General features: G+C 36.5%; 1 protein-coding gene across 5 annotated transcripts in view; it reads right to left on the bottom strand.

The window, feature by feature from the left end:
• The window catches only part of GALNT13 (polypeptide N-acetylgalactosaminyltransferase 13), a 645,011-nt gene that overhangs the window by 326,564 nt on the left and 293,870 nt on the right, over window positions 1-24,577 (bottom strand). The window lies entirely within an intron of this gene.

Here is a 24,577-nt window from a genome sequence, read left to right as displayed (position 1 = left end):
TGATGATTAGAGATATATGAGGTAGGAAGTATCCTAGAAGAGTCTGTAAAGGCCTGGGTGGGGAGAAGTATCATTGAGTGAAGAAGTACCTTCTTGTGGCAAGGAGCCTCAGTTTCCAAGTGGACAGAGTAAAAGGTTCAAGTAAAGGGTTCAAGTCCTCTCGATTAGGTTCTACTCTGTGGGGCTGTCTGCTAAGGCAGGAAGCCCCAGAAGCAATTTTTTGGGTGTTTTGTTGTCTGAAGCAGAATCCTACACTGGGGAGGGAAACAGAAAGATGTCAGCTAGGAGTCCTTGGTCCATGCTGGCAACTGTTCAGTGACAAAGTTTCCAAAATGCCCCTCACTAAAAATGGAAACATGGATATCTACCACACTGGTGAATAAGATGACCACCTACTTTTATCCCGAAACTAGGTTACACTATTACTACTTGGAAATGTGACCTTTGACCTAGTTGAAAATACCCAGAAGATGCAGATAAACCAATCATCCAAAGACTGGGAGGAGAAATCTGGCAGCAAGGTTAGAGGAAGTTATAGAAGAAAGCCATTTCCAGTAGTTTAGTCCAAACAACTATATCTTCTCCCCTGAGTTTCCTTAATTCTAAAATGGGAATAGTGCCACTTTCTTGCTTTTACAGCCTAACTGGAGAACTGGAAAGGAGGACTAAAAGCCGAGAGCTTTAAGCACCAAGTATAGTCAGATGTACCCAATAGTTTCTCAGTGAATTGAAGCTAAAAACAAAAAGGACACTTCAAATTTAAATTTAACAATGTCAGCTCTCTCTTAGCTACCACTAAATTCCAGCTACTTCAGTTTTTTCTGATCTTTTTTATAGAGCACATAATAGTATTCTCAACATGGAACTAATGGAACTTCCTTTTTATTTTTCTTATTCTACTCCAGGCTGACTGTTCCGCTGGAAGAAAAGATGACAAAAATGCCAGCTTAGCCCAATGCAGATCCATAAGTCAGTTTCCCTCTGAAAACCTGTAACAGCTCTCTTCATGATTACAAAATCAAAGTCAAGCTTTTCCCCCATCACATCCTCTATATACCACCAGAATATATACATTTAATTTATAAATATGCTCAACAAATATTTATTCACTGCCCACCATACAGCAAAATCTCTTCTAAGAACTGGGGATACAACTGTGAATAAAATATGAAAAGATGTCTGCACTCAATGAACTGATGCTCCAGTGTTTAAAGCAAATAATAAAGAAAATAAATAAGCAAAACATGCTCTATATTAAGTAGCCAGTAGTATATTAAAAAAAATAAAGCAGAGAAAGAAGATGGATGATTTCATAGGTGTATAATTTTATATAATGTGGCCAGTGAAGATCCCAGAAAGAAAGTGACATTTGAGTAAAGACCTGAAGGTAAGGAAACAAACCATAAGCATATTCAGGGAACAAACATTTCAGACAGAGGGAATACAAAGTTCTAAAGCCCTGAAGTTGGAGTATTATTCATGTGTTCCAGGGTTCACTGTACCTGCAAATGAGAAGGTATGTAAATACTAACACAGGATGTGGGAGAAGTAATGGGAAGCTAGATCACATGGAGCTAGATAGGACATTGAAAGGACTTTGATTTTTTTCACTGCAAAGCATTGAAGTGATTTAAACAAAGTAGCAGCAAAAAGTAGCTTAAATTTTAATAGGATCACTTTAACCATTATATTTAATTAGAGACTATAGGATAAACCAAAGGAAATGCAAAAATCAAAACAAAGCAGAACAAACGAAAAACACTTAGTAGATTATTACAATAATTCAGGTGAAAATATTGGTGACTTTGACTAAGACGGCAGTAATGTAAATGATGAGAAGAGCTAATGTTTGGAAACTGCTGATGTGTCAGACATGGGTCACAAGAAAGGGAGCTCAAATGAGACTCCAAGGTTTAACATCATTTCCTAAGATGATAGATTTCGTGAAAGGAGGCAGCTTTTGGGCAATTATCAGGTGCTGAGTTTGGGACACGTTTGGTTTTAGATGAGTGTTACATAATAATATCACTATTAGATATTCAGTTCTGGATATCAGAGGAGAAGTATAGATTGGAGGTTGAGAGGATATTTAATATGAAAAGACTAAGGAAACTGCCAGGGGAGTGAGTGAGAGAAAACAGGCCATCTCCAAGGACATGTCTTCAGGACATTCCTACGTGTAGAGGTTAGGGAGGGGAAAACAAGCACTAGTAAATAACAAAGAGAATGACTAACCACAGAGGTAAGAGAAGATTAGGACAGCATAATGTCTTAAAAGGGCTTCGCTGGTGGCTCAGATGGTAAAGAATCTGCCTGCAATGTGGGAGATCTGGGCTCGACTCTGGCAAGAACAGTAGTGCTGGTATTATGAAGAATAACGTTAACTCAAGTGTGTTTAGGACAAAATGGAGATGGGGAGAAGTTTAAGACATGAGCATAGACAATTCTTTCAAGACTTAGACAATTCCTTCAACAAGAAGGGAAGTGGACATATCTAGGAGGAGAAGTGTTGTCTCAAGAGGTATTTTGTTTATATGTTTTAAGGAAGAATAAATAGTTTGTTCGCATGCTAGGAATAACCCAAGAGAGAAAACAGGATTGATGATTGAAGGGGTGAACAGAGCTGTTAGAACAATGCCCTTGAGTAAGAGGGGAGGGCACCTAGAGTGCAGTGGATGGGCTGACTGTCATTAACTCACAATAATAGGAGGGAAGGCAGAGAACAGGGCTGCGAATGCAAGTAAGGGAGTAGATGCAGTGGGGGGACTAGCGGAGACTTTTCTATTTCCTTCTATTTTCTCAATTAAAAAGACATAAGCTGATAATGAGGACTGAAGAAGAGTTACTGAAGGTGTGAAGGAAGTGCTGAAATAATGAAATAATAAGTCACAAAGTGGAAGAGAAAATAGACACGGTAAGTTTTATATAATTGATGGACAGCATCAGGGGCCTCCTTAAGTGTAGTCAGCGTGATTATTTGTGTAATCCTTAGAGTATCTCACTATTGTATTAGATCATTTGCTTCAGCACATATTATAGTCATTCTATTTTGTCCATCTCCTCTTCCTCCCTTGGAATTTTTCTGTTTTCCTTCTTATCTGTATGAAATCATCTGTACATATCTGTATGTAATTATTCAAGGGCTAACCCATGGCTCATGTTTTCTGTGAAGCTTTTTGTAAGGTACCTATCGGGTCTTTTCCATGTGACATTCATGGATGTTCTCTGGTGGGTGACAGCACATAATAGTAGTTCTATTGCCTCAATTCAGATGTCAGCTGCATGACCTTGGAGAAGTTCCTTCACCTCTTGGGTATGTTTCTAAATCCAGAAGACAAATACAATAAAACATACAATATACTTCATGGAACTTTTACTGAGAATTCTATGAGAGAATGCAGTTAAACTACTTAATATAATGTTTGCAAGGTAATAAAAATTAAATATTGACTACTAACTACATTCAATATTATTACAGAATTTATTAATTCACGTATATTAATTAATTCATGGATGAAAATATCTTTCCCTAACCAATATGTTAATAAGCTCATAAGGATAGAGATGGAGAGCTATATTTGCATATATAATTTCTCACAAAATACTGATCAGAAAGGAGGTTCTGGATAGGTGTTTATGAAGCTGAATTTTACTTACTAACTTACATTGCAAATTTTAACTTTATCTAACATAGTACAGTGATAAAATACTTACTTTATACTGGATCCTCCCATTTGAATTTCTTAGAATATCATCTTAGAAAGTTATATCATTACGCAGAATCAGATAACTTCCTATGATATTTTAGTGACAACAACTCTGTCTATACTTTTTCACTACCAAGAAAGAAAAAGACAAAAAAGGAAAAATACCTTTCCTCAAGGGAAAAATAGACCAAGAGGCATTAAATGCAATAAATAAAGGTATATGGGAAATGTATTTGTACACACATCTTTCCTTATCTTAAAATTATAATCATTACATATGTTTCATATAGTTCAAGTTGAACTTGGAGTATACATAATGAAATCTATTTTTGAGACTGTTTTCAATATGTTTTACTATAACGAAGTTATATAGAAATTAAAATATTAAGCATTTAAATTCAAAGACCAAACATAAATCGTCTTATTTATATGGCAACTGTCATGCAGAAAATAGATTTCTATAGGAGATTTTTCAAGGTCATGAAAATATCGATTACAATTTATTATGTGGATTTTAGACCTGTTAACATCTCTATGTCAATGAAACTCTCTTACTATCATGGTTAAATTATATTAACTATGAAATCAAATTTTTCCTCAGCAAAATAACATTGTAAGTTGGCAATAGAACAATTTAGCCTCCCTTTAAGGCACTAATATATGTACAGAAAATATCTGTCCATGGAAAAATAGGAATATTTTAAAACAGAAGTCATTATTCATTTTGCATAGGATTTTTCTAGTAATAGCAGAACTACATACTTTCTTTGTTTTTGTACTTGCGTAAGTTGAATCAAGCGTTTAAGAAACTATCTTTTCTTTTTAAATCACATTCGAAAAAACTACACATTTTAATGAGAAAATTGACTTGCAATTTTGAAAATATTAGAATCTCAAATTTTTCTTAATTTATATTTTACTCAATTTTGCTAACATTGTACAGATAAAATGTAGCAACAATTTCACAAAGAAGAAATATAAAGTGAGAATACTAATTGGATTTCTAACCTTAGTTACATATCTTCTCCCTTTACTTTAAAAATTACCACAACTTTCATATGCTGGCAGAAACTCTGCCTCTAAAGATAAGTTTCTTCAACACCTGGTTTTATCTAATATGTACGTGTTAATTTCACTACCTATATTAAAAGTGTTATGTATGCCTTCATATGTGTGAAAGAGTGTATGTGTGTATGGGATTATGTGTGTATGAAATCAGCTATACCATCCATCTCCTGGTCACTAAGATTTGAAACCATGGAGCCATCCTTGGCTTCCGTTTTCTTTTGCCTTATATTCAGTCAGTCACCAGTTTGGAAATACCACTTCAGAATATACTTGGGATCATCTCTACTTATAGTTTCTGTTCCTCCTCCTTATCTACTTCAGGTTTAAAACACATGCACACACACGAGACTAAAACTTAATTACATGTTCACGTCTCCTGAAGCTTTCCTGAATTTGGTCTTAATCATTAATGTTTCTAAGGTAACTGCTATCACCAACTTCCTATCTCATCATATCTATGTGAGTATAATAGCCAACAAGGAATTCTTTGCTAAATTCAAGCTTCTCCTATTTATAATGTCTGCTATATAAAACTTCAGATATGTCTCTTCCTAAAGTATTATTTTATTGACAGCATATTTCTTTTCTAATACCTCCAAGTTGCCTACTACGACATGTCTAAAAATTAGAGGTTATATTTTTAAGATTCTTCATCATCTCTAGGCCTATAATGCAGAATGGCTGGTTACAATTTCCATTCTAGTTTTACAAAGCCTAACAAAGCCTCATATAGTTTCAGTCTAGACTATATCACCTTCTTCCATTTAATCATCCAAAATTTCTGCATTTTAAAAATTGCTTTTCTCATTTGCTGTTAAAATTTTATTTTTTTCAAAACAAAAACTATCTCATTTTATTGACATGAGCTTTAATTTATAATGAAGTTTAAAAAATACACATTCTGCCCCAAATCATGGAAAATCCATATGTAGAAAACTAGATAAATATATGTATATGTATATATGTATGTGTGCATATACACACACATAAGAAAACATCAACAGCCATGAAAGTAGGTAAGTATAAAAACCCTTTAGTACTAAATTACATGACAAATATGTAAATAAAATACAATTACCATGCTAGATTTAGAATATAATAATTAAATTCTCTGCTTTCTCAATAAGAATTTATAAAACAAAAGAAAAAATTGTATTTGGCCAGCTTAAATATATAAACTCTTAAGAGTAAAAATGACATAATATCCAGACATGAAGCTAAGCTTGCTTATAATCTTTATTTTTAATAAGAAATTTCACATCTTTGTTCTAATCAGAACTGGCTTGATCCTCAATATGCTTTTCTTCCTTCCCAGAAAGTTATCTACTTTCTATCTAATGCAGCTCCACACACATCTACCCTGTACAGCCTGACTCCAAATAGACCTTCTTACAAAGCTTTCCTTCACATCACCTCCACACAATGGTTCTTTAAAACTCATAATTCCATGAATTGGGTTGGCTAAAATGTTCATTTGGGTATTTTATGGAAAATCCAAATGAAATTCTTGGCCAACCCAATACTGCACTTTTTAATACATTTTCTATCATGTGTCTATAACATTATCTAATGGAAAACTGTATCATTTCATTTTCATGGTCACACAATTAGATCTTTATAAGTGCAAATATCTAAAATAATTTTAATAATTTCCTTTATACAAAGATGAGGCTCTGAATGAAAGCTGAAAATTCTAACTGCAAATTCTGAGAAGAAAGCATCTATCTTTAAAAAAGTGTTCAAAGATCAAAGTTGGAAGTCTTACACTTCTGGATTTCAAAACTTATTACAAAGCTACTAATCAAAAAAATCTAGCACTGGCATAAAAACGCACAGCCCAAGAGAATATAAAAAGAGGGTCCAGAAGTAACCCCTTACAGATATAGTCAAATGGTTTTTGATAAGAGTGCCAAAACTACACAATGGGGACAGAACTCTTCAAGAACTTTTGGTAAAACTGTATATATACATGCTGAAAAAATGAAGTTGGACCCTTACCTTATATCACATACAAAAACTTAACTCAAGTAGATCAAAGACCTAATCATAGGACCTAAAATTCTTCAAACAAAGCGTAGTAGAAAAGATTCGTGACATTAGATTTGGCAATACTTTTTATATATGACCTCAAAGGTACAGACAAAAATTTAAAAATAACTTTTGTTTTTAATCAGATGATAAAATCAACAGAGTGAAGAACCATAGATGGAGGAAATATGAACACACTATATATCTGATAAAGGGTTAATATCCAAAATATATAAAGAATTCATAGAACTCAAGGACAAAAATGGCAACAAAATCTCAATTAAAACATGGAGAAAGAACTTGAATAGACATGTCTCTAAAAAAGATACACAATTGGCCAAAAACCACATAAGAAGTTTAACATCACTAATCACACAAGTCAAATCTACCACAAGATACCATTTCACACCTATTAGCATAGTTTCTCTCTCTCTCTCTCTGTACATATATATATATGTATTTAATGTTGGCAAATATGTGGAGAAAGTGGAACCCTTGTGCACTGGGATGTCACACGCTACAGTCCCAAGGTTCTGATCAAGATGATGGAATAAGAGGACATGAAGTTCATCTCCCACTTTGAACACATCAAAAACACATCTACATGTGGAACAGTTCTCACTGAAAACTAACTGAAGACTGCCAGATGAACTCCTGTACAATAAAAAAGAGGAAGGGAATAAAAGCAATTAGTTTGGGAACTGTGCCCCTGGAATGGGACTCAGAGAAAAACGGAGATTGCAAGGGAGTGGGGACAGCCACACTGAGGAGCAAGCAGTTCAAACCACATCCTGGGCGCCCCAGTCCTGGGGTCCAATGTGAGACAAGCCTCCTTGGCTGGTTGGAGAACTTGGGACTAACAGAAGGACTGTGGGGATCCCAGACCCTACTCATAGGGAGTACACACATTGATTTATCCCTGAGGCAGGGAGGAGAGAGGTCTTCTCTAAAAGCTGTTGAGTTTCTTGAGACTGCCCCACAGCACACCTCAGCCCAAGATGGACAAAAGTTTTGGCCCCACTCACTCCACATCACAGAGCAGGACTGGATCTGGGGCAGCCATGAAGAGGGAGAAGATTTGACTCTGGGACACAGATGTGACTCGGTCCCAGGGTTTAGCATCAGTGGGGAGGCAGTACCATTGCTGCTGAAGATTACTCAAACAGTGCAATAAAAGCAGCCCAGATCTCTGATGGCAGCCACTAAACTGCAGATCACCTGCCCCATGCACACTGAGAGTCCACAAGGCCCCACTCACCCTGCAGAACAGTTCTATAATAAGGTGGCAACAGTAGAGGCTGAGGGCAGTTGTAAAGGACAAGAGGAACTTGGATCCAAGGCTGCATTTGAGCAGAGCCATGGTCACCTGTACAAGCAATGAACCAGAACTTTATCTGCAGCCAAACCAAGCTCAGCATCTACATGAGCTTCACTTGTTTCTGTACCCTCACTCTCTGAGGCAAGGAACCAGTACAGGGAAAGGAGAAAATACATACTTAAAGGAAACTCATCCCTCAGAGTTTCTGCTCTAGCAACTTGAGATCAGACCTCACCCTTTACAGAATGGTGATAGCCACTGAGCAAACAAGTCCCAGCTCATACCAGTGCCAGCTCTAGCCCACCTATCTCCAGGCCCACATCAATTCCAGCTCTCATATCAGAGGCATTTGGCATATGTAGATTGCATAGGGATGCTCTCACATAAGAGCCCATCATCAAGATCACAATCAGTAAATGTTTACCCTAAGTTTAAAGAGGAAGGGAAAGTTAAGCAAAATGAAAAGGCAGAGGAACTAATGTCAATTGAAAGAATGAAAAACCTTTGAAAAAAAAAATGAAACAGAAATAATTTACCAGATGAAAATTCAAAACATTGGTAATAAAAATGTTCTAAGATTAGGAGGAAAATGATGCATACAGTGAGCACTTTAAGAAGGAACTAGAAGGAATAAATAGCAGACTAAGTGATACAGAAGAGCACATAAGTGATCTGGGAGACAGAATACAGAATTCACTTAATCAGAACAGCAAAAAGAAAATAGACTTATAAAAACTGAAAACAATTTAAGAGATCGCTAAGAAACTGAAAACAATTTAGAAGATCTCAAATATTAAGTATAGCAACATTCACATTACAAGGGTTCCAGAAGAGAGACAGAGAAATGGATCAAAAATGTACTTGAGGAAACTATGGCTGAAAACTTTTCAAACCTGAAGAAAAAAAAGGGGGGGGGGGTAAACACATCCAGATACAGAAAACACAGAGGTCTCCAAACAAGATGAACCCAAACAAATGCACACCAAGATACATCATAATTAAAATGGAAAAAGTTAAAGAGAGAATTCTAAAGGCAGCAAGAAAAAAGCAAAGGATTATATACATGGGAACCTCCCTAAGGCTGTTGCCTGATTTTTCTGCAAAATCTTTGCAGGACAGATGGCAGTAGCATAATATACTCAAAATGCTGAAAGGGAAAAACCTGTGGCATAGGATATTTTACCAAGCAAGATTAAATGACTACCAGTTTGAAACAAGTAGGTATAATTATGGGTCAACAAATATGAACCCCATGGTAATCATAAATTGAAAATCTATAATACACACACAGAAACTGAAAAGAAAGGAACACAAGCATGCTATCAAAGAAAATCAAACCACAAAAGAAGAAAAAAAGAGTAAATGAACAGAAAAATACATAACTGGAAAAAATGTATAAAATAGCAATAAGTACATCCGTTCAGTTCAGTTCAGTCGCTCAGTCGTGTCCAACTCTTTGCGACCCCATGAATCACAGCACACCAAACCTCCCTGTTCATCACCATCTCCCGGAGTTCACTCAGACTCATGTCCATCAAGTCCGTGATGCCATCCAGCCATCTCATCCTCGGTCGTCCCCTTCTCCTCCTGCCCCCAATCCCTCCCAGCATCAGAGTCTTTTCCAATGAGTCAACTCTTCTCATAAGGTGGCCAAAGTACTGGAGTTTCAGCTTTAGCATCATTCCTTCCAAAGAAATCCCAGGGCTGATCTCCTTCAGAATGGACTGGTTGGATCTCCTTGCAGTCCAAGGGACTCTCAAGAGTCTTCTGCAACACCACAGTTCAAACGCATCAATTCTTCGGCGCTCAGCCTTCTTCACAGTCCAACTCTCACATCCATACATGAGGTACATACCTATCAATTAATATTTTAAATGCCAATGGGCTAAATTCTTCAACCAAAGACATAGGGTAAGCGTAGTTGACTGGATTTAAAAAATATATGATCTTTTTATATGCTGCCTACAAAAGATTTACTTTGGAGATAAAGACAGACTGAAAGTGAGAGGATGGAAAAATATCTGATGCAAATGGAAACAACAGGAAAGCAAGGGTAGCAATCTTCATTTTCAGACAAAATATTAATAGACTTTAAAACAAAGACTATAACAAAAGACAGAGAAGGGTATTTTATAATGATACAGGAATCAATACAAGAAGAGGCTATTACATTGGTTAGTACATAATATAGGAGCACTAAATATATAAAGCAAATAGTAATAGGCATGAAAGAAAAAAATGAAAATACTAAAATAATAGTAGGGGACTTTAACACCCATGTACATCAATGAACAGATCATTCAAACAGAAAATCAATAAGGCAACAATAGCTTTAAGTGACACAATAAATTTTTTGGATTTAACAGATATCCACAGAAGATATCCAGAGAAGGCAATGGCACCCCACTCCAGTACTCTTGCCTGGAAAATCCCATGGACGGAGGAGCCTGGTAGGCTGCAGTCCATGGGGTCGCTGAGAGTTGGACACGACTTAGTGACTTCACTTTCAGTTTTCACTTTCATGCATTGGAGAAGGAAATGGCAACCCACTCCAGTGTTCTTGCCTGGAGAATCTCAGGGACGGGGATCCTGGTGGGCTGCCATCTATGGGGTCACACAGAGTTGGACACAACTGAAGCGACTTAGCAGCTTAGCAGATATCCGCAGAAATTACATTCAAAAACAGAATATACATTCTTTTTAAGTACACGTGGAACATTCTCCAGAATATATCATATGCTAGCCACAAAACAAGTCCCAACAAATTTAAGAGAAAAGAAACTATATGAAGCATTTTTCTAATTACAATAGTATGAAACTAAAAATCAATTACAAAAAGAAAAATGATCAAGAACAAACATGCAGGGATTAACAACATAATGAAGTCTATTTATGACAAATCCACTAATATCATACTCAAAGAAGAAAAGTTGAAAACTATTAGACTTAATAAATGAATTCAGCAAATTCTATGATACAAGATTAATATATAGAATTTCTGTTATTTTTCTGTATATTTATAATAAACTATCATAAAGAGAAAGCAAAAAGATATCTCATATAAAATCACATTTAAAAATACTTATGAATAAACTTAACCAAGGAGGTGGAAGACCTGTATTCTGAAAACATATACAATTTTGAAGAAGGAAATTGAATATAAAAACACAGAAAAATGGGAAGATGTCTTGTGCTGCTGGATTAGAAGAATTACTACTATTAAAATGGCCATAGTACACAAAATAATCTATAGCAATCCTTATCAAAATATCCATGAAATTTTTCACAGAACTGGAACAAATAATCCTAAAATTCATATATAACCGCAAAATATTACAAACTGCTAAAACAATCTTGACAAAAAAGAACAAACCTAGAGATATCATACTCCCTACCTTCAGTCTATACAAAAGCTACAGGATTTAAAATGGCATGGTACTGGCATAAAAACAGACACATAGATCAATGGAACCAAAAAGAGATCCCAGAAATAGACTCACACACCTATGGGCAATTAATCTGACAAAGGAGGCCAGAATACATTCATGCTGCTGCTGCTGCTAAGTCGCTTCATTCATGTCTGACTCTGTGCGACCCAATAGACAGCAGCCCACCAGGGTCCCCCGTCCCTGGGATTCTCCAGGCAAGAACACTGGAGTGGGCTGCCATTTCCTTCTGCAATGAATGAAAGTGAAAAGTGAAAGTGAAGTCGCTCAGTTGTGCTCGACTCTTAGCGACCCCATGGACTGGAGCCTACCAGGCTCTTCCATCCATGGGATTTTCCAAGCAAGAGAACTGGAGTGGGGTGCCATTGCCTTCTCCAAATACATTCATACAATGGAGAAAAGACAGTTTCTTCAATAAATGGTGCTAGGAAAACTAGACAGCTACAAATAAAACAATGAGATCAGAACATTTACTCATATCATATACAAAAATCAAGCAGAAAATAGATTAAAGACCTAAATATGAGACCTGAAACCATAAAACTCCTAAAAGATAATATAGAATATCTTTTGACTTAAATCATACAATTTTCTCCTAAGGAAAGGAGACAAAACAAAAATAAACAAATGGGAACAAATTAAACTTCAAAACTTTTGCACAGCAAAGGGAACTGTTAACAAAATGAACAGACAACATATTGAATGGGAGAAAATACATGAAATGCTAATATCCAAAAGATAGAAACAGCTCATAGGACTCAAAATCAAGAAATAAACAACCCAATCAAAAACGGGCAGAAGACCTGAACAGATGTTTTTCCAAAGAAGACATACAGATGACTAACAGCATATGAAAAATATGTTTAACATCACTAACCATTAGTGAAATGCTAATTGAAACAACAATAAGGTATTGCCTCACACCTGTCAGAGTGACCATCATCAAAAAATCTACAAATAACAAATGCTGGAGAGGACGTGGGGAAAAGGAAACTCTTTAACCTTTTTGGTGGGAATATAAATTTGTGCAGCTTCTATGAAAAACAATGTGGAGGTTCCTCAGAAAATGAAAAATAGAACTATCAAAATTCTACTCTTGGATATATAGCTTGAAAAAGGAAAAACATAAATTTGAAAAGATATATGTATCCCAATGTTCACAGCAGTACTATTCACAACAGACAAAATATAGGAAAAAATAATATAAACATTCTCTATATATGTATATAAATATATACATGAAATTCTGCCATTTACAGCAACATGAATGGACCTAGAGAATATTATGCTTAGTGAAAAAAGTCATAGAAACACAAATACTGTATGATATCACTTACAGTGAAAGTGAAAGTCGCTTAGTACTGTCCGACTCTTTGTGACCCCATGGACATGGACTAATATAGTCCATGGACTTCTCTAGGCCAGAATACTGGAATGGGTAGCCTTTCCCTTCTCCAGGGGATCTTTCAACCCAGGGATCGAATTCAGGTCTCCCGCATTGCAGGTGGATTCTTTACCAGCTGAGCCACAAGGGAAACCCTGCTATCACTTATATGTGGAATCTAAAAAATAATAGAAATGAATGTATGTAGAAAATAGAAATAGACAAGAAACCCAAACTAGTTATTACTAGTGAGGAGAAGGAAGAGAGAAGGGGCCCATTAGGGGTATGAGATAAAGAGAACTACTGTGTATAAAACACATAAGCAGCAAGGCTATACTATATAGCATAGGGAATTATGGTCATTATCTTGTAATAATTTTCAATGGAACATAACCTATAAAAATACTGAATCACTCTGCTGTGTAACAGAAACCAATATGATATTATAAATCAACTATGTTTCAAAAAATAAATAAATAAAAATAATAAAACAACTACCAAAACCTGGGATCAAACCAGGGATCTTGAGGTCTTTGGACTAAGGCTTTCACAACCAAGCTACCTCAGCTACTTCTGGAGAACTTTTTCCACATACCTATTATGAGATATTTGCTTCATTGTAACAAAAAATTCAGTATATAGGTCCAGTTGGAGGTGGGGGTTAAATAAATATTACAGAGGTGATGAGATGAGGTTGGCCTCTGTTTCTAAGCTAGAAGTGATCAATAATTTTACTTTCCTCACTTTTCTTTTGCTTTTTAACTGCCTTGCAATTTGTTTTTCTCATTTAAAAATAAGTCATGGGCTTTTTTCATGCCAACAAAATTTAATAAAAACAAGACAAAATGGTACAACTTCTATAGGAAACAGCATGGTGCATCCTCAAAACACAGAACTGGAATATGAACCAGCATTTCTATTCAGAGTATATTCAAAAGAATTGGAAACAGTATTTCAAAGAGAGATTTGCACCTCTGCCTATCCTCATAGTAGGATAATTCATAGTAGCCAAAAGGTAGAAGCTAGCCAAGTGTCCTTGACAGATTAATGGATAAACCAAAGTGGTATATACATATAGTGGGATATTATTTACCTTAAAAAAAGTTAGGAATTTCTGACACATGCTGCAATATGGATGGACCTTGAGGACATTATGCTATGTCAGTCAAAGGCCAAATGATGTATGATTTCAACTATATATGAAGCGTACCCGAATTCAGAGACAGAGATTAGAATGGCGATTGCCAGTGTCCAGGGATAGTGGAGAACATGGAGCTGTTTAATGGGTACAGAGTTTCTATTCTGCATGACAAAAAGAGTTCTGGAGATTGGCCCCACAAGAGTGTGAATATATTTGTAGGCTAGTGAAAAATTTTGGATTATTCCTCTTGGGTTAATAAACCAGGACTGCAAATTAAACTGACAAAAGAATAACGAGAAAAGTCATCTAAGTTTCACTTTGATGTTAATATTTTAGTTTTTATGTATATGGAGGTCTTTTTAGAAAGTAAAAGAAGACCACTGAAAAGAAGTGGTTAGACTTAGAAACCTAAGATGTCATTTTAACAAAGGGAAAAAAGACAAAGGAAAAAGTATTTGAGCTTGAAGGGATGATAAAACGTGGGAAGACAAATATATGGGGGGAACTAATGGAAGATGAGGGTTATTTAATAAGGCTGAGTTTATGCAGAGTCATCTCAGTGCCATCTCCATCATGAGTGATAAAAACTGGTGTTCACTTTCTTGTTCAAGACACAGGGGCACCACACTGTCACAAGGAAAACCTGCCTTTCTTTGGGGCAGATGAGGGCGATAAGAGAGCTTTTCCTGTGTCTCTTTTTCCTTGATCGCCTTTAGCTCAAAATAATCTTCATGCCAAAGTGGTATATTCAAATATGGCACATCTGACTGCCTTCATAATTAATACTATTGAACTATATATTTAAAAATAGTTAAGATGGTCAAATTTATGTTTTATATATTTTACTATAATTTTTAAAGATTCAAACTGTGTCAGAAAATTAAATAAGGAAACTGTTAAGGGGTAGTTCAAGTGTAAATGGAATTATGCAGCATGCTTTTTGCCTACAGTAGTATACAAATGTGTCCCTGAAAATATACCTAGATATGTTTTACTCAATTTTCTTACTTGAAAGAAAAGTTATTTCTTACTTGAAAGGAAAGTAACAGTACTTGTCATCTCTAACTTCTTCTAATATACAAATATATATACACATATTTACATGCATATACAAACACACAGAGTACTTACAGACTACTTCTAATTGGGGAAGTGAAATTAATTCTACACATGAACACATTATATAAATCAAAGTATTAGAGAAATTATTATTATTATCTTCACAGGCAAAATTTTTGCCAGCATATGAAAGTTGTAGTAATTCTCAAATTGAAAAGATATGGAACAGAGATCAGAAATCCAATTAATATTCTCATTTCTATTCTCCTTGTGTAATCAATGCTACATTTATTGTATTTTAATTCATGGGAAAGGCAGTCCATATAAATGGACAGGTGTGAGATTGACCACATAAAAAATATATACTATGGTTTACTTCTGTGTGATAAAGTAAATAAAGTCTTTGTTCTTTGAGAGCATCTTATTCAGAATTTGTATGCTACAGCTTCTTTGCACTAATAATGAAAGTGTGCTAGACTCTTTTTCTCTTTATCAGCTTGCAAGTATGCATACATAAGAAGCAGCTATTTGATCTGAGATATAAATAGCTGAAATAAATTTCCTATTTTCTCATTTTTCCCCTGATGAAATATATTTAAATGCCAGCTGCATTATAACCTTCAAATAACTCAATATCAGAACTTAAAGTGCTATTAAATGTCTGAATACAAGTAAATGCTAAAGAACCTTAACATTTTGCTTTAATTGCCTACAGCTATTTTATAAATATTCACCCAATAATTACTGTTAATTTCTTATTCAAAAAGAATGGCAGAGTAAAGTGAGAAGCCAGTTGCTTAAAAAGTTTCCTTGCTTAGTCAAAAAAAAAAAAAAAAAAAAAAGGCTAGGGTATGAAAGAATTCTATAGAATGGTAATGAATATAAAAATTATACTAGGAACTCAGCACAATTTTATCCTTCAACGTTTTTTATGTGTCCATACAATATTATAATATATTGTTTATGTAAATATATTCTTTTTACTTCTTACAGTCAGTGATATTATATCCATTTCCTTGTTCTCAAGGCTAAGCCTATATTAGCTAAATGACAGGGATTGGTGGGTTAATTAATTGATTACTTGAGCCTCTTGAAAAAGATGAAAAAGGACAGTGAAAAAGCTGGCTGGCTTAAAATTCAACATTCAAAAAATGAAAATCATGGTATGTGGTCCCATTCAGTTCAGTTCAGTTGCTCATTCGTGTCCGACGCTTTGCAACCCCATGGACTGCAGCATGCCAGGCCTCCCTGTCCATCACCAACTCCCGGACTTCACTCAAACTCATGTCCATCGAGTCAGTGATGCCATCCAGCCATCTCATCCTCTGTCGTCCCCTTCTCCGCCTGCCCCCAATCCCTCCCAGCCTGAGTCATTTCCAATAAGTCAACTCTTCCAGTGAGGTGGCCAAAGTACTGGAGTTTCAGCTTTAGCACCAGTCCTTCCAATGAACACCCAGGACTGATCTCCTTTAGGACGGACTGGTTGGACCTCCTTGCAGTCCAAGGGACTCTCAAGAGTCTTCTCCAGCACCACAGTTCAAAAGCATCATTTCTTCAGTGCTCAGCTTTCTTCACAGTCCAAATTTCACATCCATACATGACCACTGGAAAAACCATAGCCTTGACTAGATGGACCTCTGTTGGCAAAATAATATCTCTGCTTTTTAATATGCTATCTAAGTTGGTCATAATTTTCCTTCCAAGGAGTCAGCGTCTTTTAATTTCATGGCTGCAATCACCATCTGCAGTGATTTTGGAGCCCCAAAAAATAAAGTCTGACACTGTTTCCACTGTTTCCCCATCTATTTCCCATGAAGTGATGGGACCAGATGCCATCATCTTCGTTTTCTGAATATTGAGCTTTAAGCCAACTTTTTCACTCTCCTCTTTCACTTTCATCAAGAGGCTTTTTAGTTCCTCTTCACTTTCTGCCATAAGGGTGGTGTCATCGGCATAGCTGAGGTTATTGATATTTTCTCCCAGCAATCTTGATTCCAGCTTGTGCTTCTTCCAGCCCAGCGTTTCTCATGATGTACTCTGCATAGAAGTTAAATAAGCAGGGTGACAATATACAGCCTTGATGTACTCCTTTTCCTATTCGGAACCAGTCTGTTGTTCCATGTCCAGTTCTAACTGTTGCTTCCTGGCCTGCATATAGGTTTCTCAAGAGGCAGGTCAGGTGGTCTGGTATGCCCATCTCTTTCAGAATTTTCTACAGTTTATTGTGATCCACAGAGTCAAAAGCTTTGGCATAGTCAATACAGCAGAAATAGATGTTTTTCTGGAACTCTCTTGCTTTTTCCATGATCCAGAGATTGTTGGAAATTTGATCTCTGGTTCCTCTGCCTTTTCTAAAGCCAGCTTGAACATCTGGAAGTTCACGGTTCAAGTATTGCTGAAGCCTGGCTTGGAGAATTTTGAGCATTACTTTACTAGCGTATGAGATGAGTGCAATTGTGCGGTAGTTTGAGCATTCTTTGGCATTGCCTTTCTTTGGGATTGGAATGAAAACTGACCTTTTCCAGTCGTGTGGCCACTGCTGAGTTTTCCAAATTTGCTGGCATATTGAGTGCAGCACTTTCACAGCATCATCTTTCAGGATTTGAAATAGCTCAACTGGAATTCCATCACCTCCATTACTACACGGCAAATAGATGGGGGAAAAAATGGAAACTGTGACAGACTTTATTTTCTTGGGCTCCAAAATCACTTCAGCCATGAAGCATGGTCACTTCACCCATGAAGCATGGTCACTTCACCCATGAAAGTAAAAGATGCTTGCTCCTTGGAAGAAAAGCGATGACATACCTAGACAGATATTAAAATGCAGAGACATCACCCTGCTGACAAAGGTCCATATAGTTAAAGATATGGTTTTTTCAGTAGTCATGTATGGATGTGAGAGTTGGACCGTAAAGAAGGCTGAGCACTGAGCAACTGATGCTTTTTAACTGTGGTGCTGAAGAAGACTCTTAAAGAGTCTCTTGGACAGCAAGGAGATGAAACTAGTCAATCCTAAAGGAAATCAACACTGCATATTCATTGGAAGGACTGTTGCTGAAGTTGAACCTCCAATACTTTGGCCACCTGATGCAAAGAGGCTGAGGCTGGAAAAGACTGAGGGCAGGAGGAGAAGGGGGCCACAGAAGGTGGGATAGTTGGATGTCATCATCGACTCAATAGACATGAGTTTGAGCAAACTCTGGGAAATAGTGAAGGACTGTTAAGCCTGGCCTGCTGCAGTCCATGGAGTTGCAAAGAGTCAGACATGACTGAACGACAGAACCACCACCACCTGAGTTCATCAGTAAGTGGAAATTGAGGCTTAGAAAACTAATGGCTTAAACCCAAGATCCAATAAGAAGCCACAGAGTCAGATCTTAAACCTATGTTCTTTGGCTCCATACCTAGAGATTTTCCCCCTAATTACTTGAAAAATATCCCCAAAGTTGGGTTTTTGTTCCTCCTATTTGTTTTGCATATAATGGAATAGAGTCAGTACCTGATTAATCATGATCGTATTGTGTTCTCTACTTCAGGAAAGCCTAGAGCTAGAGGATAGCATTGACTACTGACGACTTCTGCAAACCAGGTTGTGATTTTTGCTGGATTTCATGGAAATACAGTTTGAACACTTTTCAAACAATGATACAATTACACACACATGCACACAGGCACAGGCAAACATACATCTATGCACTTGTTTTTGTATCTTCATGAAGTTTTATATAGCCATATGTCTGCTATATTTCTGGCATTGTCTGTTTCAAGATTCTAGAAAATATGTTACAGCTCTATGTATTAGGAAAATGAAATTATAACATTTAGGTGCTTAAGGTCCGCTTAAGTCACTCAAATATAAGTTTCTTAAAAAGGATTTCTCTTATTAATCTTTCTTTATTCCTTACCATTCTTCATTCTTTTATTTGTTCTAAGTTTCATGAAGCAGAGGCTTAGTTTTGTTTACTGCTATATCCTCAGCACACATAACAGCATTTGTCACACATCACAGCATTTGTCACACATCAGTATATTAATTGCTAAAATAATGTGTTTAATATCACTTAATGGGTTTCCTTAGTTTGGTTATAAAGACTCTCTGTCCCTCTCCCTTTCTCTCTTAGTTAAATATTATTTTTAAACCTTTAGATAGAAAACCAAGCAAAATTACACCCATTTACTTGCTTTCTGAAGCAGAAATATATAGGCCTCATTTCTTCAATTCAAACTATATCAATTTACAAAGTATTAGACCCATAACAGTTGAGAAACATGTTAACAAATCCCTAATGCTGATCCATCAACACAAGTTGCTAGTCATTTTTCTCAAAGTTCTGAATATAATTTTATGACACTGCACTATTTTTTAATTTATGGAGGATGGGCAGAGGAGACAGAGGGTTTGTTACAGCTGTCTGGAATTTTATTTATACTTATATCAATTCAAACATAAGAATTGCAGAACCTGAGAGCCTTAAAAAAAAAAAAAAAGTAATAAATTTGGTTACTGCTTGTGGCTCAGCTAGTAAAGGCAATGGCACTCCACTCCAGTACTTTTGCCCGGTAAATCCCATGGATGAAGGAGCCTGGTGGGCTGCAGTCCATGGGGTCGCGAAGAGTTGGACACGACTGAGCGACTTCACTTTCACTTTTCATTTTCATGCACTGGAGAAGGAAATGGCAACCCACTCCAGTGTTCTTGCCTGGAGAATCCCAGGGATGGAGGAGCCTGGTAGGTTGCCGTCTGTGGGGATGCACAGAGTCGTACATGACAGAAGCGACTTAGCAGCAGCAGCAGTAAAGAACCACCTGGAATGTGGGAGACTTGGGTTCAATCCCTAGGTTGGAAAGATCCCCTGGAGAAGTGAAAGGCTACCCACTCCAGTATTCTGGCCTGGAGAATTCCGTGGAGTTGCAAAGAGTCGGACACGACTGAGTGACTTTCACTATTACTACTTCATTCAGCCTTGATTGTACTTAAAATATCAAATACCATGATCATTTATGATTTTTTTTATTTATGGCCATAAAAAATTAAATATAATATATAAATGTATTATAAAACTTAATAAGTATATTAAGTAAATAAGCAAATTGATATAAAAATTTCAACATCTCCAGAGATGGACATTCTCAAACTTAATTCCAAATTGTCCTGATGTTTCATCACAATTGCCTTCAAGAAAACACATTTTATATTTAGTTTCTTCTCTTTGGAAACATGAGATATTTATTTAGATTTATTCCTCTTGTAAAAAATATTAATAAGAAGAAACCTCAATTAAGCAGAGTCAGACAGCAAAAGGGAGAGCTCTCACAACATACACTGACAGCAGAGACCAACAGGAAGATGAAAGATTCCCATTTTGGAGAATGGATACATGTGTGTGTATGACTGAGAGACTTTTTGCTATCCACCTGAAACTATCACAACATTGTTAACTGGCTAAACTTCACAATAAAATTAAGTTTTGCTTTTTTTCTTAATGACTCTCTTTCTTTCATGGAAACAACTCAGCCAATGAAAAGCCATGGACTTTTTGTCCCTACCTTCCCAGCTTCCTTTTTCTCTCTATAAAAGTGTACCCCTTCCTTGCTGTGCAGGGACTTGCCTGTGGCTGGTCATGGTTGTAGACTGAATTGCAATTCTCTGTTAATCCTGAATAAACCCATTTCTGTTGGAGAAATAGCTGCCAGTCTATCTCTTTCAGGTCAAAATTCTGGTGGTTCTTTCAGAAACCAGAGGAGACTCCCTATCGCTCCAGGGCTGGTGAACAAACAAGGGTGGTCTCCACAATTAAGCCCATTGCCATTCACTGCACTGCTCTCCAACCCTGGGGTTTGAATGTGTATCTTTTCCCTGGATTCGAGCTCACATCCTTTAGTGTCTGAAGCCCTGCAAGCTTTCTCCAGGATCTATTTAAAGGTTTTGTCTTTCTGGTTAATGTTTTGTTCTGTATGTGACTACTCCTTTGACACTTTGGTCTGATTTTGAGATCAGACTATTTCAACTGAAGCTGGCTGAAAATGGCCTTTGGATCAATTCTTTCAGGATGGGACTGCTTCAGATGAAACTTCTGTTTTTTCAACTTTTGGCCTATTCCTTTGGGGGCTGTCCTCTGAAGACTGGCTAAAAAACCAAAGCCTTCAGTCTAGCTCCGTCAGGACCAAGCTATCTTGTAAGGACTGACTTGTAAGCTTTTTTAATTAAACCATTTGTGTTTCAAACTGTTTAAATTGTTTGAAAATTTTCTTTGCTCTAGAGGAAAATCCTCAGGTAATGGGATCCCAGTCACTTAACTATTAATATTTTGAGAGTGCTTTATCTACAGGGTCTCTAGTTGATTTTATGTATAAAAACAAGGGTCCTTCCTCATGTACATTTCTAAATAAATAGACCTGACCAAAGGCAATTTAAATAGAATCTCAATGGCAAGGATGGGGAACTTTTGAAATCCCCAAACTTCATTTCCTTAAAATTGAACTAGTTTAAAATTTTCCAGAAGTGATTGGAATACTTATTTTGATTAGTATTATGAGGCTTTCCAATGTTATAAGAAGCCTAAAATTGCCTCTCTGCAAAATATGATTTTAAGATTAACTAAGACCAGTAAATGATTACGAAAGAGGCATAAGAGGCATATGAAATGATGCTCAACATCAGTAATTATTAGAGAATATTAGACAAATGCAATTCAAAACTAAAATGAGATATCACCTCACACCGGTGAAATGGTCACCATAAAAAATCTACAAACAATAAACGATGGAGAGGGTGTAGGGAAAATGGAACCCTTTAGCACTGTCGGTGGGAATGTAAATTGATATAGTCACTGTGTAAAACAGTATGGAGCTTCCTTAGAAAACTGAAAATAGATTTTCTACACAATCCAGCAATCCCTGTACTGGGCAGGTGACCTGAAAAAAGATAAACAAACAAACAAAAACAGACACATGGACTTAATGTTCATTGCAGCACTATTTATAATAGCCAGGTCATGGAAGCAACCTAAACGTCCATCACCGATGAATGGATAAATAAGATGTGGTACTTACAATCGAATATTACTTGGCCATAAAAAAGGAATGAAACTGGGTCATTTGTAGAGAAGTGGATGGGCCTAGAGTCTTGTCATACAAAGTAAAGTAAGTCAGAAAGAGAAAAACAAATATCATATGTTGATACACACATGTGGAATCTATAAAAATGGTACAAATGAACCTGTTTGCAAGGCAGAAATAGAGAGACATACAGAACAAATGGATGAACACTAAGGGGGAAAAGGGAAGCTGGGATGAACTGGGAGATTGGTATTGTCATACACATATTGACATATATACACTACGTATAAAACAGATGACTAATGAGAACTGGATGTATATAGCACAGGGAACTCTACTTAATGCTCTGTGGTGACCTAAATGGGAAGGAAATCCATAAAAGAGAGAATGTTTGTATACACAGAGATGATTCATTTTGCTGTATAGCAGAAATTGACACAACATTGTAAAGCAACTATACACAATAAAAAATAAATAAAATAATCTCAACTCAATTTAATCCAATTTAGAGGATGAACTAGAAGACACAGTTTTCAGGTCCTAAAGGAGAGTTGGATGAAGTCACCGAGCCTTGGGCATCAGAATGATCAGATTTAGTTTTCTTTTTTGCAAATGAAAAGGAAGGGAACACCTTTGGATTACTCACCCAAAACACAGACCCCATCATCAACTTATAAAGTATTAAAGCTAGCAACCAGGCCATGTGACACTAGGATACCACCTTGCCTTTGTGCCTTACAGACCACTGTCCATTTGGTTAAGGCTAACAAGAAAATGTTTGTGTGATCCGTTTAAACACTTTTGTATCTGATACAGTGGAAGCTTTCCTGAATCCTCTCCTGAATACATTCATCGTACCTTCTATGAAGCCCTTTTGTTAACTGCCCTTCACATAACTCTTTTCTGTTATAATAACCTTAATCTGGCTACTCTTTACCCCCTCCATCACCCACATGGTTCCTCATGACTGCTTAACACTGGTGCACCACCTCCTGTCTCCTCATAATGATCTACAGTAAATTCCATTGGATAATGTTGACTTTCCAAGGTCAACCAAAGGTTTTTATTTTAAAGGTGATGATGGCAAATAGTGTGCTGAGTATGCAATCATAATTTGTTTTGATGTTGCTGAGGCAGCATCTTTAATTTGTGGCTACTTCAGCTCAACAGGATGAACTACATGCTCTTAATATGAGCTTGAACTTAAGCCAAGGACAAAACTGCCAGTACTTATACTAACAGTAGAAACTCTTTTGAAGTAGCTCACAACAGTGGAAGGTTATGGAAGCAACATGGCCTCCTTATTTCCAGTGGAAATAAAATTTACAATGGACCCGATGGTCAGGAATTATTGTGTGTAAACATCTTACCTTCCCCTTTAGCTATTATTAACAATTTGGTATATTCTAATCTTAAATTTCTTGAAGCTAAGAGGAATGATCTTGCTGATACTTCTGCAAGGAATGTTGTCCTTAAAAGGAGGACCAATAGCAGCCAAGCATCTGTCATCGTTCAAAAGTTATTTCCAAATTAGAATTTAGCAAAACTGGTTAGAGAGTATAGCAACTGGCCTCAGAAAAGCAAAAAGTAAGATTGGAAATGCACCAACTATTGGTCTGATAAAAAGAGAAAGCTCTAGTTTGGACCAATAAGAAGCCAGTCCTACCTGAGACTCTAACATACCCACTCCTCACCACTGTACATGCATTAAACCATTGGTCTAATGACCAAAAAACTTTCATGAATCAATATGGTAGGGAAAGATTAACAAGACCACAAGCAGTGCCTACCTCACTTGTCCCACTTGTCCAAAGACAATCCAGGGAAGTCTATTCCTACTACTCTCAGGTATTCAAATAGCTACTGCTCTCAGATATTTTGCAAATGGTCTATATGAGGTTTAGCAACGGGAGTTCATACAATTTCCTCTGTCCAATAGATATAAATGTTTCAGTCACGGTCTATATGTTTCCACACTGGACTGAAATATTCTCCTGTAGACTGGTTACTGTCTTTTCTGTGACTAAAGTTGGGAAAGATGATTCCTTCCTAGAAGAACTCCTCTTGAACTTCATGGAATTTGAGTAATCTATTTTATTGGCCAGGTACTTTGACAAGTCTTTGCTGTTTGGCTGGTTTTATAACATTCACACTGGTGTGGATTGTTGCACCAATTTTCTGGTTAATATGAACAATCTAATTCCATCATTAAGACTCAATTGACAAAATCTGTAGAGGCCCTCCAAATATCTTGTCCAAAAGCACTGTGTTGGTCCTTCTCTATCCCAGATTCACCACTTTTTATTTGCAAAAAGGAAAACTAAATCCTGTCAAGCTGAAGTAGCCACAAATTAAAGATGCTGC

Source organism: Oryx dammah, unplaced genomic scaffold, assembly GCF_014754425.2.
Source record: "Oryx dammah isolate SB20612 unplaced genomic scaffold, SCBI_Odam_1.1 HiC_scaffold_27, whole genome shotgun sequence".
Taxonomy (NCBI): Eukaryota; Metazoa; Chordata; class Mammalia; order Artiodactyla; family Bovidae; genus Oryx; species Oryx dammah.
Note: the sequence above shows the minus strand (reverse complement) of the source record. Positions and strands in the feature narration are given on the sequence as shown.